Below are 16,908 nucleotides of genomic sequence, written 5' to 3'. Positions count from 1 at the left end.
TTCCACATAAATTTTAGAATCATTTTGTTAATTTTCACAAAAACCTGACAGAATACTTCTTGGGATTGCATTGAATTTATAACCCAAATTGGGAAAAATTGATTTCTTAACTAGATTTAGTCTTCTGACACATGAACGCTGTATATCTTTCCACTTATTTAGGTTTTCTTTGATTTCTTTAAGCAATGTTTTGTTGTTTTCATTTTACAAGTCCTTGGAATATTTTAATTCCTAATACTTTATCTCAAAGTATTTTATGTTTTTGATGCTATAATAAATGATATTGCTTTTAAATCTCCATCTCTGATTTTAATTGCTAGCCTTTGGAGCTTGTAATTATATTTTATGAAAATTCAATTGATGTGTTCTGCCTTTACACTTCAATCTTGCTGAGATCAGGCACCTGTTTTCTTTCTCTGACCTCCTCTGTTTAATGTGCCAATCAGTTGTGTGAATGAATGGGTGAATGATTTATTTGATCTTTCACTGCACAAGGATTTTTAGACATTCTGAAATCTGGGACAATTAGCAGCTTTATTTTGTATACTCCTCGTTAAGTGTGATAGAGAAGTATCACTACCTGGCCATCTGCCTAGATACATCCATAGCCTTGAAATAATAGTCCCATAATTATCACCAAGACAAAGTAAGTTTCCAATACTCTAGTTATTACAAATTTGGAGAGGGAAACATTTGAAAACAATGTAACTTTCATTTCTCAGCTTCTATTAAAATATCTCAAGATATTTGATTTAGATATAATTTGATATAGATATAATTGATACTCAAGAATCAATTATAACTCAAGATGACCCTGGAATAATAGTACTGTCACAATGTAGTGTCATAAAATAAGGAATTGCTCAAAAAAGGGGGGATGCATGTTGAAATGAAATCAAGGAAACAACTGTAAAGAACTTCAATGGCCAAAACTGGAACAATTTGAGCAACAGGTTAAATTCTAAAAAGTATCAGCTCATAATACACAGAATAAAAGTCATGCATCCATACTGACATGAGTATATAATTTCATAATTTCAAAGAATAAATTTTTCAAGATTTAGAATAATAGAAAACACCACTGGCATTGCACAGTAATAATTACTGCAAGCAAGAGCCATTAATGGATGCCAAAATTATTGGGTAAAAGTTTGAAGAGAAAGAATATAATTACAAAATGTAAAGATCTCTCCCAAGTTATTTAAATGAAAAAAGGAAAAACATAATAATCTGAGGAACTCTGAATTACCCCAACTTAAATTTTTTTATTTTTGATCACTGTTCTGGTTAAGATGTTTGACATTAGCAAAAGCTAGATAAAGGGTATATGCGAACTCTGTATTATTTTTGATAATTTTGTATATGCCTAAAACATTTTCAAGATAAAAGATATTTAAAAAGTCAGTCACAGAAATGCATGATGCAAATCAAGCAGTTCATGTTTTTCTCTGACAGACATCGTTCCAATAAAAAAATAGTTGGTATCTTTTATTTTTGGCCTCAGGAAATTGATTTTTCTTCTGTTAGTTGTTACTTAATCTACATTTTTTGAAGAAGCATCAGAGTCAAGACCACTTTTGTAAAACTGTATTGCATCCCAAAAGGAGAAAAAGTTTACATATATATCTTCTCACTCTGCCAATTAAATGGAATTTTCAACTCAAACTCACACTCTAATCATTGATGTCTTCTTTCTCATCAAGAAAAATCTGTACATCTATCCCAGTATAAATTCAACATAATGAATCCCCTCATCTAATTAATGACAGGAAGTGGACGGAATGCAAAATGGGTGGAGGTGGGCCACAGGGTAACTCTATATCCTGTTTCTTCCAGTTAGCCATATGCAAACGTACACTTAATTCCGGCTTTCTACAAATTCTCTGGAAAATCATTATGTCTGATTCTTATGTGAACCAAGCTATTATTCTCTGCAAAGAGTATGGAGAATATTTTCAACACCACAGAGAATGTCAATGCACCCAGACAATGCCTGAAACAAGCAACAATCTCAGTGGTTTTTATGATAGCCAAAAGTAATTACAGAAAAGTTCCAAGAAGCCTCCAGGGAAAATCTGAGAACTGAGTAAGCCAATCGCTGTTGATATGATGCTTCAGTGCTTGGCACACTTAAGCAGATTTTTCAGAATTGAAAATGCAGAAATTTTATGTCTTGGTGCTGATGTTGTTTGGAAAGAGATAATATACTTCTCAAGGCATTTTAAGCAACACAGCAGATATGGAAGAAAACGGCAGAGGGAAAATAGCAAGTGCTAGAATCCTATCATCAGCATGGAATTTTATGATGGTCTCAGTGCATCAGTGTGAGCGCTTATGATCTGGGCACACTCTCTGTCTCTGCCTCTCTCTGTCTCTGTCTCTCTGTCTCTCTCTCTCTCTCTCACACACACACACACAATGAAGTTTAAAACAGTGAAACAGCAAATGCAGATTCATAACCTTGCTTGCTAGATTCTTGCAATTATCATGAAGGAACACATCTCCAAGTAACAACTGAAGGTTTATACTTTATTTATACTATCAGTTTGGAATATTATGCCCAGTTTCCCATTTTTTTCTTTAATATTCAACTCCTTAGTATCAGTTCCATTCTTCCCATGAGCTTTTTAATCTAGTCAAGTATTTCTAATTTTTTTTTTTTTTTTAACTAACTCTCTCCTGATCTCACATGTGTCTTGGTTACCATCCTTCTTCCTTCCCTCCATGGTGAACATTTCCCATGTGGTTCACTTTGCCATTTCCATAATAACACAATTTCCAGCCTTTTCCACCTGGTTCCTACATTTGCTCTCTTTTATCATTATACATTTCCACCATCAAGACAGATCCTGAGGACAACACCCAGTTTTTAATCCATGTGATTTTTTAGCAGTAACCACCACCATTCAACACCTCTTTGTCTGATCCCTTGTTCTCAATCTCATTTGAGGTTCACCCTCTCAGTGATCCAATAATGTTGCTGGTTATGGTTCTGCCCTGACCCACCTCCTCACTCCAGACTATACTCTCTCTCCTAACAAACTCATCAGTACCCATGGCTAGAATTATCACCTGGATGCAAAATCCTTACTAACTTATCATTTATTAACCCACAAATTATGTACCGAGTGCTTGTTATGGGCCAAACATTGCTCCAAGTGTCAGAAAGCAAATTACATGAGGTCCCAGCCCTCACACAGCATCTCCAACTTCTCCTCTAAGCTACAGACCTACATACCCTGTCTGCCTGCTTTCTCTCTCTATGTAGATATCTCAAGGTGTCTCACATTTTACCTATAAACCTTTCAAAATTTATACCATCCACCCATCTCTGCCACAAATATGTTACAGAAAACACCATAATTCCTTTCTTACAGTGTTCAACAGTCTCCGAATTCATATCCCCAAATCTATTTATACCCCAGCCTACAAGGGGCTTCTGTATTGCTTTGTCCATCCTCCCTTAACACCATGCTCTCCCTCATGATACCCACCCAAGCCACACTGCATGGTTTCAGCACTTAAAACAGGTCCCACTCTTCTGTTTTACAGCATTTGAATGAGTAGTTTCTTTTCCCTACTATAAATCTTAACTCAGTCACACTATCTTTAAGACGTTTAACTCTTAGGTTAGGTCAAATCGAGCTATATTCTACACTCATCAATTAATATGTCATCCTTTCATATCAATTAGCACCGTTGTAGTTCTGCATTGTTTTGGATGTTGTGATTAACTGATTAATGTCTATGTCTCCTTATGATACCCCAATTTCATGATAGCAAGAATGATGTGTTTCTTTGACATTATAGCAACATATTTTAATACATAGTAGCATCTGGGAAAATTGTGTTGCTTAAAAAAAGTAAATATGTGAATAAATAAGGTAACTATAATTTTGAGTTTATAAATTGTTATATAGAATTCATCCTTTTCTTTCAAAATATCTCTGAATTTTGCCTTAGACACTACTAAAATATTAGGCATCAAAAATTTTGCTTCTGTGATCCTAAGATCTAAAGAGTTGGGCTCAATTAGATAGGCCACTTTTTCAGAAATATTTCTGCATGTGATAATAGCTAAAAGCTCTTAAAAAGAGCTACTAAGTGCATTTGTGAGCAGCATATGGCGGAACTGAACTAAGAATGTAGTTCTGGGACCATCACAGACATGAATGCATCATAGATTTTATTCAGCCCCATTCAAACTTCTGAAAACCCTTGGAGGTCAACTTCAGGCAACAAAAACAGAGCAAACACGGAGAAGGGAAAACAGATGCACTGTATCAGAAGCTGGTATGTCTTATTTCATCATTCATGGAAAGGGCTGCAATAAAACTTCTAGAGTACAACAAGTGAAAATATTATATATCTTGTAGTTTACAGGAAAAGATGCTATTCTTAACTGTAAATTTACCTAATTTGAATATTTGTGGGTAGGAAATACATGGTTTTCCTTAATTCCTACTTTAATATCATTTGTCCTTCAAAGTCATTCTAGTCCATTTTACACATAGTTTAATCTCAAGACTTTTTAATGTTTTTTTATTATATTATGTTAGTCACCATACAGTACATCCCTGGTTTCTGATGTAAAGTTCTATGATTCATTGTTTGCGTATAACACCCAGTGCACCATGCAATACGTGCCCTCCTTACTACCCATCACCAGTCTATCCTTTCAAATACACATAAGCTTAAATGTGATCTTTACGCAATTTATTTAAAAAATCAAAATATTAAATAAGTGAATATAAATGATGAATAAAAGAATTTAAAAGTTTCAATACCTTTACTAAAACTAAGATCTTAATTTGAAACATAAAAGGCCAAATAAATAGAGCTCTTTAGTCAAGTTATGATAGAGAGTAGCTGATACTTTGGTTCATAAACTCTGCTGCAGATGTTTAATTACATAATTGTGAAATATCCAGAGGTTTGGTGAAGAGAGTCAATGATGCTCTTATTTCTATAGTTCAGTGTTGTCAAACGATACCGTGATTTTTTACAAAAGTGAATAGACATAACAAAATAGAAGCTGGAAAGGAATACTAGAGCAAAGGGATACCTTTGAAAGAGCTTTGTTGTTTTCTATAAACCAAAAGTCAACAAAACCTTGAAAGCATTGAAAGTTTTAAGTACCGACCACAAATTGTTACACTGAACGGTGGTCTTGTTCAGCCAGTTTGTATTGTCCTGTGCACTGGAGGCATGGAAGCTGAGGAGAATGTGTTGGTGTGCCCACTCTTTCCCTCATTCCAGTATGGCTCTTCATAAAAGACAAAAATCTTGAGGTAGAGATGCCTTCCTTATGTACATCTGGCTCAATAAAAATTCAGATTTTTTCCCAAGAAATACCAAAAGGGAAGAAAAGCAAGACCAACGAAATAGTAAGTTACACTGACAGGTGGTAGCTACACTGGCAGTGAGTAGAGAGCATAACATACACTGGTGTGCCGTCATTACGTTGTGTACCTGAACCTGAAACCAATTAACACTGTATGTCAATCATACCTCAATTTTTAAAAGAGAAATATTTAAAACATTTCCATTGTTACTAGACGAATCTAGAGTTAATTTTTCTACTTTCAAATAAATTAGTTCATAATTTTGCTTGAGTACTGTTTATTCACCACTTTGTAATTGTAGACAGCCAAGCAGAGAACTAGGAAATCCATCCTGGTCTTGCTTTGGGATTAGGCTATCTTCTAAAGCCAGTGCAATCTTTACAATTACTTCAAAATTAGTGTGATGGCACTTAGTTAAATACCAACCAATCACCAGTGTCTTTCTAAGATCAACAAATTACTTATTGCACATCATATATTCCACGTGAACTAGGCTCTTGTCCAGAGTTAACATATGATATCTCTAAGTGATGACTGTGGTTTCTATTATATGAAAGGAAGCCATTTCAATCTTGAAATACTCTTTTATATCCTCCCTTTTATACTCTAGTGGCTACAGGACATTTTCCGTGGAACCACACCCCACAAATTAAGGAATTTCAGGTTTCCTTCCCCCAAGAAATCCTAGAAAGTCCAAGTACTTCTTGCAGAAAGCATTCTATAAAGACTTTCCTGCTAGCAAATGGCATTCATGTAGTTGTTATTAGGTACATCATTTGTATATTTTCCAGGAGATTTGACAACGTTACTGTTCTTTCTCTCCTTTAACCTACTCAAGAAAAGGGAGAGAAAAGACTTTAGCCTAAAGATAACTTCCTTTCCCAACACAGTAGGATGTACTTCTGGCAGATTCGAGTGGCCTCCACCTATTTGATCAGATTTCATAGAAAAAGTATCTTTCTAGGAAGCTTTAGTAAAGAAATCTTGATAGGTTCTGTAATGATGATAGCATCTCAGAAACATCATCCAGAAATTACAACTGAAGTATTAGTCAGAAGCTGCACCATCACAGAGTTGACAAACAGAAGATGGTCGTACAGGGAATATATCAGATTACATAATAGTTTGGTCTCTTTTCCATCAGAATGACTACTCCGTGATGGAACAGATAACATACATGTCATATATTCTCTTCCAGAAAGCAGTTTGTATTATTTGTTTACACATGGGAGCTGGTTAAATTTGGTGACTTTGCATGTAAAAAAAATTCCTTTACTGGAGAAATATAGTAGGAAGCATCATTTCATAATTTAAGGTACTTTAATTCGGTAGGTTGTGATTTAAATTATCTGTTTGTGCCTCTAGAATGGTATAATTTTGCCACTCCCCATTGCTTAAAAATGTGGTAAAAACTTTCTAAAAAAATTTCTTTGACCAGAAAAAGTTCAACAGCAATCTCATCATCTATAACCCACGGATATTAAGAGAGGTTTAACAACAATAAGGAAAATTGAGATAGAGCAGTGTCCTGCTTGTGATGGGAAAGCTGGGTGAAATAAACATCCCCCCCTTCGGCAGCGGTCGCCACTGGAGGAACCCCACAGCAGGAAGACGTCCCCTGTGCTTGTTGCATCGCTGCTACCATCTAAGAGACACCCAGTGGCACCCATCTTCCAGCCTGCCAGTCCTGGCCTGTGTTTTGGATTTCTTAGGACAATGTGAGTTTTCCTATCTTTGGTTGCTTGCCTGAGACCTTCAGGCTGCCTGTGTCCTGATGGAGGGTCTCCCACTTGTCGGATCTGCCGCCTAGTTTCCTTCCCACCAGATGTGGCCTGCTAGTGGCCTGCTACAGTCTCCTCCCCAAGTAGCCAGTTGGCAACCCAACAGTTTCAGCCCACCTGTGCTGCAGTTCATGGCTTCCAGCTTGCCAGTCCTTCCTGCCAGCTCAGACCAACGTGTGTGTACCAGCTTAAGGCAACCCAGTGAGTTTCCTCCATCCATGGGGCTACAAACACACCTTCCCCATTGAGGTCTGAATCCCAGCACTGGAAGCTGACCCCCTCCAAGCCTGTCCTGTCCTTGGGCATTCTCTCTCAGTCCCAGGGCATTCTTTATGTTCCGTCTGTCTTATCTTACTACCTAATCTCCTATAAATAGTTAATAATTCTTTATATTAAAACTTCCCTGCTCCAATCACTGTGTACTTCCACTCCTGACTACCCTAACTGATGTATTTCCTACAATGAGAAAATCTCTAGTATCTATAACAATAAAACAATGGCTAAGATTCTTATAAACGCAACTTGAAGAGAAAAGTCCATGAGTCAACTGCTTGCATAATGCATGGCATAGTAAGTTCATCTTAGAGACCCAGAATGATTTAAGAGCAAAAATATTTTTTAACATAGGGTACGTAATCACTTTCAAAAGATTTGTCCCCAAAATCCCATATATAAGCACTATAAATAATAGGCAGGCTTCACTTCTTGGGGAAATTCACTCAGGCACAGCATCTCAATCCCCATACCAAGGATATGTGCTGGATCGGATTCCTCCTTGCATACCTGAGCAACAGACTTCGGCAATTTTCTCTTCTTATCTCTTAATCACCCCCCCCCCATTAGTAGATCACTAACATCAGCAAATCAACATGCAGTAATAAGGCCGATCTTAACAAATATGAAACTCAATTGTAAAGAGAGTCAAAAGCTGCCTATTAACATCACATCTTCCTTCACCCACCACTCCTTGTGTCAGCTCTCCTAGTCTATGTCCATGATCTCTACTTCCACTTCTCCCCACCCTTTGTCCTCTCTTGAATTTACACTTACTAGGCTTCTGTCCCTTACCTGCTCCTCCCTGGGTCTTTGACAATCTTCACATTGCCAAAGCTAATGGACAATTCTCAGACCTGTTCTTGCTAAGCCTCAATGCCCTTCACACAGTAGATTACCCCCTCCTTCTTGAAACATGTTCTCTTTAGCCTACAGAATACACTGCTTTGTTCAATACCGTACGTGATTTTCTTCCTTCCCCACTGTCCCCTCCTTCTCAGGCTACTATTGAGGACTCTTTACTCACCCTTACCCATTGGAGTGCTCAAGACTCATTCCTGAGACTTGCTTTTTCTTATTTTACTCACTTACAAGGTGAACACATAGTTCTGTGTATCTCAAAGACTTGCATATTTATGTCTTTAGTCTTGACATCACCTCTGAACTCCAGGCTCGTGTTATTGTCCTTTGAAACGAGTCCACTTAGAGATCTATGAGCATCCATTCATGCACCTGGAAAAATCACCTCCCTATATCAATATATTGGGGATAATAAACTAAAATGTGAAGCATTTATAATCTCTTGGACCATAAGTCTGCTCTGCACACATTTCACATCTGAAACCACAATGAAATATTCAAAACTTTATGAAACATATGAAAATTTGGCTATCATTTGACTGGATACAATTATGAATCCCATAAAATCTTATTCTGGACAATGCAATAATCATGTTAGTCTCCCCAAATTCCAAGGCCAACTGATGAATATTCCATGGGAAAATGCTAGGTATTAGGAAAGAGCCTGTGGCATTGCTGAGTCCTGCTGCTTGGCAACCTAGAAAGAGTAGAAAATAAACCTTCTACTTACTCACATGTAGAAGAAGCTTACGGACCTCTGAATTTCTGAAAGAGAAGAGAAAGAGAGAGTAATCAGAGAGACTGAGTCTAAAATTCACTCCACCATCCACCCCCCAATATGCTATCAAGTGAGGTGATCCAAGTGGCAGAAGCTGAGGGACAACGTCTCAGAAACACTGGAATGTCAGGTTCCAGCATCTCTTAAAAAGATGACAAAATGAATGCTGTAAAGTGTTTAAGCAGCGACCCTGAACATGGTTTTGCAAATGGCGGACATTCTCATTCTCAGCTTTACCGATTACATTTTGGAAAGACTCAAGGGGTTATCTTATGTTTACTGATTCCTTTAACTACGGCTTCATTCAACCGTAAGTCTGTTCATCACCTATGGTATTATGCTTACAGCTATGTTAAAGAAAGTGTTTTTTTTTTAAGTGGTAAAAGAATATATTTTACATACATTGTAAAATTCTAATTCCTATCAATATAATCCTTGGGAAATATAAGTGATTTGGACAAATAAAGCAATAAGATATAGAAATATTAGTGATCAATTTCCTGACTCTAATTTTTTTTCCAACTCATTAACATCCCCAAAAAAAGAGTGAGAAGGTTTTTGGAGGAATATGAAAGGATTCAACATACTTGATATTGAATATAAAGCCAGAATATTTCTTTGCCATGCTAGTGACCTACCTATGAATGATAAAATAGGAGTGTTGACTCCACTTTCCTAATCTGAAAAGCATCCAATGTAAAGAAAGGGTTGAGCACTGTCAAAACCAGATACATGTTGGCATGAAGCTCAACTTCCCCATTATGGTTCACATTCCCTACTTCAGCAAATCAGGCAAAACATAAACATGAATACTAGAGCCAACCACGTAAATTCTATGAAGTGATTTAGTCAGACACTAACAAAGATAGAAACAAAACCCTTCGTCCCACCCCACCACAAGGGTGAACAGCAAACAATGAAGGCAGTTAAACTCTCATGGAAAAACTATTAAGATAGGAAAACGTAAGACATATTCTTCTCCACTTCAAACAGCCAACCCTTATTTACACCTCTGTGGATTTTATAACATTGGTTCTCCTTACTATATTACTTCAACTACCCACTGAGGCTTCCTTTCAAAGCTGCCTTAATTGGCTTAATGAAAACTGTGTGAAATTACTGAGTATTTGTGCCACACTGAACAACCCAAATCACCCTTAAATCTAAAGATTCATTTCCCCTGCCATTACCTTTCTGGCTGTGTCCTGCATAACTGAATGAGCTAGCAAAATCTACTCGGAATATCATCAGTGGCCCACATGGCTTTGTTTCTTGCACACCTTTCAGGTTTGAATATATGCACTTCATTTCTCCGATCTAGTGAACTCAGCTGAGATCCCAAGAGATTCAGGGCACTCTATTTTTAAGGGGAAAAATCGAAATAAATGAAGGATGCCTTCTCTCTTTTTATTGCTAACTAATTAGTACAGAACCAAAGAGGTACCCTATTGTTGCATTATTAGAAGAGACATGCCCAAATAAAAACAAAGTCTGCTTAAATTATTCAGCTCTTCCAGGACCTCTGAATTCATTTTAACTGCTAAAAGCACACTTATCTACGATGACTGATTCAAATTGTTCTTTCTCATACATAAAATAATTTTAATGCATTTCCCTTTTTTCTTTTTTTTTTTTTTCAGATTTTTTTTTTCTACACTTAACTACATGACAGGACATTTTGAGCCAGTTATTGAAGTCTAATGGATTGATTGATTCTGTTTCATCTTATTTTTTCTAGAGGCAAACAAGGAGAATCAATCAAAGCTCTAATCCTGAATTCCATATTTGCATGCAGAACTCTGGGGAGTATGACCCACTTTCAATAGGAAGAGAAATAACGCTATTTGCACAATAGCCACATGAGAAGTAATACTGTCCACCTTTCCAAGGCTTCTGGGATGAATTTAAAAATCCATATTTGAATTCCAATGATTAGCTAATAAAAATCAAGGTTCATGAATATCAATTGAGCCATCAGTATCATAACCTAAGTCAGACCAGGATTTACCTGGCCGAGAACTATAATCTTATAAAAAAAAAAAAAAAAAAAACTCAGGAAAATTTCTCTGCTGGATTGTTATTTGCAAAAGAACTAAGTCAACAGGGCTTGTGCTACCTCGCTTCTCTTCTGATTCCTCATTAATCTGCAATGTCATGGGAAAAAACAAACCTGAATTTGTGACTGGAAAAGAGGGATTTAAACCTGCTTGAATTCAGATGATCAACCTCTGATCCCAGACACTCAACTTCTGAAACACATGTTAATAAACACCTCACAAAAAATTTTTAAAGGATCAGTGAGGTGCTTGTGAAATCACATATAGAGTATAAATATGCATATATATATATATATATATCACTTACAAGTCAGAAGATTTTTGGAAGAAAGAGTTCATATTTGGTTCACTGTGGGTCTGCATGACAAGTTACAACAAAGTGACCCCCACAGTTTTTTGTTTTCAGCCTCTGATCTTTCATCAGATATGTCCCTTCTTGGCCCTCTGAACTTGAAGAGGCAGAGTAAGATAACGATTAAAGGCATGGGCTCTGGAGTCACACAGGGCATCCTCATTTTACACCTGAGATTATGATCACAAGTCATAGCAGGAATTAAATTAACTAATTCATGTGTAACACACAGAAAAGTGCCCAGCACACAATCAGCACTCCATAAATGTTAGCTCTTATTATCTTTATTTGCAAAATTTTAGTCCAGGGTCCTATCGTTTCTCACTGCTGTGGACCACTGTCATAGTCTCCAATCTGGAGTCATTACCCCCTGCCACAGCTTGCGAAATTAACAAAATCTTGCATCTGTCTATGTTTTGTGAGATTCTCTCTGTATCGCAAACACTGGTAATTACACTACACTCTTGTTCAGAGCTACACTCTACTTACATAAATGCACATTTTGAATATATAGCTCTTTTAGAAATGATAACACTGCTTTCTCCTTTCTCACCTGAACTCTTCAGACTTGAACAAGAATCTGACACTTAGCTGAACTAACAATGTTTTAAGTTGATTTCCTAATACTAATGTCAAATAGCATTACTACAAACGCAGTAAAGAAGGCAAATCAAATCAATACATCTAACAGAGTAAAATCTAGATTTCCATTTTACTTTAATCTGACTTTGGCATTTCGGCTAATGCTTTCCACTTCATTTGCTCTAACTTATATCAAGGTTAAAGTAAATTTCTATTGCACTTAGTTCCATGAGAACTTGGAAGACACTGCTAATATAGCTGTTCAGTCTCTGTAGTTGAGTAACTTTGGAATTGGTGAATATTAACGAGAATCTCAGCAATACAGAGTGAGCAGAGACCTCAGAAACCACCGACTCCAACTCCCTCATCTTACACAGGAGGGAATCAAGTCCCAGAATGATGACCTCAAAAAGCTATTTAGAGCCGTATCTGCTTCAAGGACACAGCTGCTAATTACTCGTCGATGCCACGTTCCCTTTCCGCTTCGTTTTCCACGTTTACTTGTAGAAGACATCTGTCAGGAACTCTAGCTGAGCCATTCATCCCCAAAAGACTGATAATGGTCACTGGATATAATACACGACTAGTGAAACAGAACAGAAGCTCCTCTCAATATGTTTGTCCCTTTATTCATATTTTCTGAGAACGACATCTATTCGTTTGTCATGTGGTTATACATCAAATGTTTAAAAATCTGTACTAAAAAAGATATATGCATACATAATGACATGTTTTCTTTTAAAATTGAGAAACACACGAGATTCGTAGAATACTAAAACTAGAAATGATGTTACAGATCACCAGCTCAAATTTACTCTTGATCTCAGTGGGCTCCTTTATAAAACAAAGGTGATGTGCTTTCTTACAGATCTTAAGTAGGAGCTACAAGTAGGAGCATAGAAAGTGCTGGAAAGAAAGAAAAGCAAAATACAAACAAACAAAAGGGAGGCAATACTCAACTGGCTAAAAGGCACTCTCAAATATCTGCAGAACTCCCTATGAAAGGTTTCTTTAAATGCATTACACAGGAAGCAATCTTAATCCCCAAGCCTTCTGGTAGCCATGAGATACAGTTCACGTTTTCAGTCCTACTGCAGTCTTGCCAATGCCATTTTGAAAAAGAAAAATAACCTTAAATAGTATAATAATATTAAGATTTTTCTGGCAATCGCTGAAATTAAAAAAAAAGTTAAAGGGGAAAAATCCTATTTCTCTTACTTCTTTTCTTGCTATGTACTGTGTCATCCCCAAGAAACTATAGTAACATTCATTCATTCGTTAGTAGTTCATTTTTATTTAGAATAATTAGTCTTGAGTGTATCGGAGCCACAATGAGACGATTATGAATCCTTGTTTCAAAAAGTTAGACATTTGTCAAAAATTAATCTTAGTACAGATTTGGATTTTAAATAAAGCTTTTGTGAAGTGTTACTCAAGGAAAAAATAAAAAGTAGGTACTAAATTGATTCTTATTTAAAGATTGACTAAAGACGTAGGCATGCACTTTTCCAGATGGTAAAATGCCAAACATCACTCTGCATTCTTCCTCACTCTCATCTCAATTTGGTTTATATCCAAAATGCTTTGGAGAAGTAACAGTGACTCCTCAAACAGCATAAATCCAGACACATGAGGTTTCTCTGGGGTTTTCTAATGGAGCTGTGCTTGGTTCCCAGTTGTCTGAAACTGGGTTTTTAAGCATTTACTAAAATTGACTCTGGAATCAGACGTGTTCTTTTTCCCAAAGTAAAGCCGCCCCTGCCTTGAATCCTGAAATAAAGAGCTTTGCCTCCCATTACAAACTTCTTGATATTATGACACTAGATTGCAACCTGGCTATTTCAGCGGACTTAAAATGTCTGCGGAGAGAGAACTGGCAGCAATGCAGTGAAAATATATCATTCTCTCTTTATGGTTAAAAAAAAATCAGTAATAGAATGTAATGTTCATAGCAAAACTACTATCTCAAGCAAAGGAAAATTGATCTTTCCTTTGAGATTTCTTGCATTGACTTACGTTCCAGGTTGAGTCTTCTGATATCATGTCTTTGATATTTTATCTTATACTTAGGAACATGGCATAGGTTTGAAGACGAGATGCTGGGGACCCGAGAGGAAACCCACAGAGGATGGGTGGAGCGGGATAAAAAGTTCCCAGTGTGTCTTAGCTTCTTCAGAAAGAAGCACAGAACACCAAGCAACGAGTGCCTTGCTGCCAATGCAAGAGGGTGCCTTAAGGCAGTGGCCTCCCCAAGACGCACTGACGCCTCATTTGGAACACACAGATTTCAGCCATAACACCAAGGAGGTGGTTTCCTAAATTGTCCTGGCACTGACAATGCCTACATTAAAACTGAGCTTCGAAACTGTGGCTAGTCTTCAGACTCAGGTGCTTTTGGAAATACAGCTCTACAATTGTATTCAAAAACACCTGTTTAGAAGAGAGATGTGAAATTGGGGATTGTTTTCCCTCGAGTGCTATGAGAAGTTTTATGATTTAAATAATATTCTCCTACCTCAGGGTCAACGCGCCAGTGCTCCCTCACCATCCACTAAAATGTGTGTGTGATTCAGAACAGAAGGGAAGTAGGCTAGGCACAAACAGTAACACACATTTCAAGACACCAGGAGTATCTTCTCTCTAAACACAGAAGGAAGTAATCTTTGAGGTTAACTCATGAAAGAGAAGCCATGCTCAGCGAAATCAAGATGAAAACACTCCCCCTCCCCCCTTCGATGCTCTGTGCTCCTTACCGCAGACCCCCAGGTTCCATACTCCGCTGAAAGCTCGGTGATCATTTGCCTTTGCACATCTGCTGGGCTCTGAAGGAGGCAAAACAGCTTCATGGCTGCATTCCCCATGTTTGTAAATACAATGTGATGGCAGAAGTCTCAACTATAACAGCACATGAGAGAACTCAGAACAGCAGATTCCCAGAGGGAATCAGCGAAGCCTCGCATTGGGAATGAGGACACGTCTCCCAGAAGGGACACGCCGAAGGACTGATGTGCACCAGACCTAAGGAATTTCAAGCAAGAGTACAGCCTGTCCTCGATACCAGGGACCACGCACAACCTTATTACTGTGAAGAAAAGAAAATCAGTCCTAGAATGACCTCAAATCACTGAAGGGACAATACACAGGGGGAAACAGTTCATAGATCAGATACCCAAATAACATATGATTTAAAACAGAAGAGAAGTGACCCTAAAACACGAAGTCAAAAGCCAAACGCTACCCACAAATAAGACCAAATCATACGGTTTCAGATGTCTCTGTAACAGTAATAAAAATGAGAAACAGTCCTTTGATTGATGGAGGAAAAGGGGAAAGCGGCTCCAGTTCCCTGCGTGTGTGTAGAAGGTGGTGTTGCTTTAAGACAAGTGATTGTACTGTTAGATAGGCAAGCACTCAGACAACTCACTCATGCGATTTTCATGTACAAATAGGACTTAGGGTCGAGACCTTTCAGTCCATCAAAAATAAAACTAGGAGATCAAAATGTTAAAGTTGTTTATAAAATGACCAGCGGTAATACGGAAATCAGGAAAGCATAAAAAGTCTGAAACATTGTTTTTAAATGTCATTTGAATACTTAGCTTGTGTTTCCCAGAAAGATGACAACTAAGCGGGAGCAGCTGGATGCCTCCCGCCCTTCTCTGCTGTGGCCACGGAGCTCACGCTGGCAGAGCGCAGGCCATCAGGCTCAGCAGGATTCGGACCAAAGCCATGAACAGGAGGGGCCCTTGGTTTCCAGGACATGGAACCACAGATGAGTTGCCAATGATAGTTCGAGGTTTTTAAAATATTCTCCAGGAAACGGAGAAGTCACCCAGATTTTTAAAAATCATGTAAAAATTTCAGCAATAAATCAAAATTGTATGTTTTTCACATATATTATACATAATACGTGCATGCATACATATGCAAAGACATACACACAGGAATTTAAGTCTTATGAAGAGTGAACATTATTTCTCACAGCACATGGAGCTCCAACAGAACAACGTACAGGGCAGCAAAGTACGTATCTAATTCTCAAGAATCATCACACAGACTGTGTTCTCTCACTGTTGAAATCAGGAATAAAGCAGAGCTTTGAAAAGTGTATGTCTGGAAAGTAAATTACATACTACCTTCCAACCCTTGGATTAAAAAGTCATTTTTTTAAAAGCTCATAAAACATTTAAAACTGGAATATATTACAGGTGCACACAAAATGAGGCACCAAAACAGCATTTAAAAGGAAATTTATAACTTTATTTTATTTATTTATTTACTTACTTACTTAATTTATTTTAGAGAGAGAGAGTGCAAGCTGGCCACCGCAGGGCCAGTTAGGGGAGTGGAGGGACAGAAAGAGAGGGAGAGAGATCATCTTAAGCAGGCTCCCTGTTCAGCTCAAAGCCTGACACGCAGCTCAGTCCCAGAACCCCGAGATCATGACCTGAGCAGAAATCAAGACTCAGATGCTTAACCAACTGAGCCACCCAGGCACCCAGTAATTGATAACTTGAAATACATTTGTCAGAAAACCTGAATGGTAAAAAAAAAAAAAAAAAAAAAAAAAGAACAAGTGTACAAACCATGAACACAAAAACTGGAATAGGAACTAGATAATTCACCCAAAAAGAAGCAACAATGTAATAAAGATGAGGCAAGGAAGCAGCAGGGGACATCATTATGATCAAAAGTGATAACATAGTAAGAGAAAAAAAATCTGTAGAGGGGCGCCTGGGTGGCACAGCGGTTAAGCGTCTGCCTTCGGCTCAGGGCGTGATCCCGGCGTTATGGGATCGAGCCCCACATCAGGCTCTTCCGCTATGAGCCTGCTTCTTCCTCTCCCACCCCCCCTGCTTGTGTTCCCTCTCTCGCTGGC

At 37.7% G+C, this 16,908-nt stretch overlaps 1 long non-coding RNA gene across 2 annotated transcripts in view; it reads right to left on the bottom strand.

Moving 5' to 3' along the window:
- LOC123001544 (uncharacterized) overlaps positions 1–16,908 on the bottom strand; it is a 590,601-nt gene that overhangs the window by 361,796 nt on the left and 211,897 nt on the right. For both annotated transcript variants that reach the window (XR_008955962.1, XR_006410538.3), the window contains exon 3: positions 8,991–9,025. This is a non-coding gene — a long non-coding RNA (uncharacterized LOC123001544). The remainder of the gene's footprint in view (positions 1–8,990; positions 9,026–16,908) is intronic.

The sequence above is a fragment of the Ursus arctos genome, unplaced genomic scaffold, assembly GCF_023065955.2.
Source record: "Ursus arctos isolate Adak ecotype North America unplaced genomic scaffold, UrsArc2.0 scaffold_27, whole genome shotgun sequence".
Taxonomy (NCBI): Eukaryota; Metazoa; Chordata; class Mammalia; order Carnivora; family Ursidae; genus Ursus; species Ursus arctos.
The sequence above is the reverse complement of the archived record's forward strand: the minus strand, read 5'-3'. Positions and strand labels throughout refer to the sequence as shown.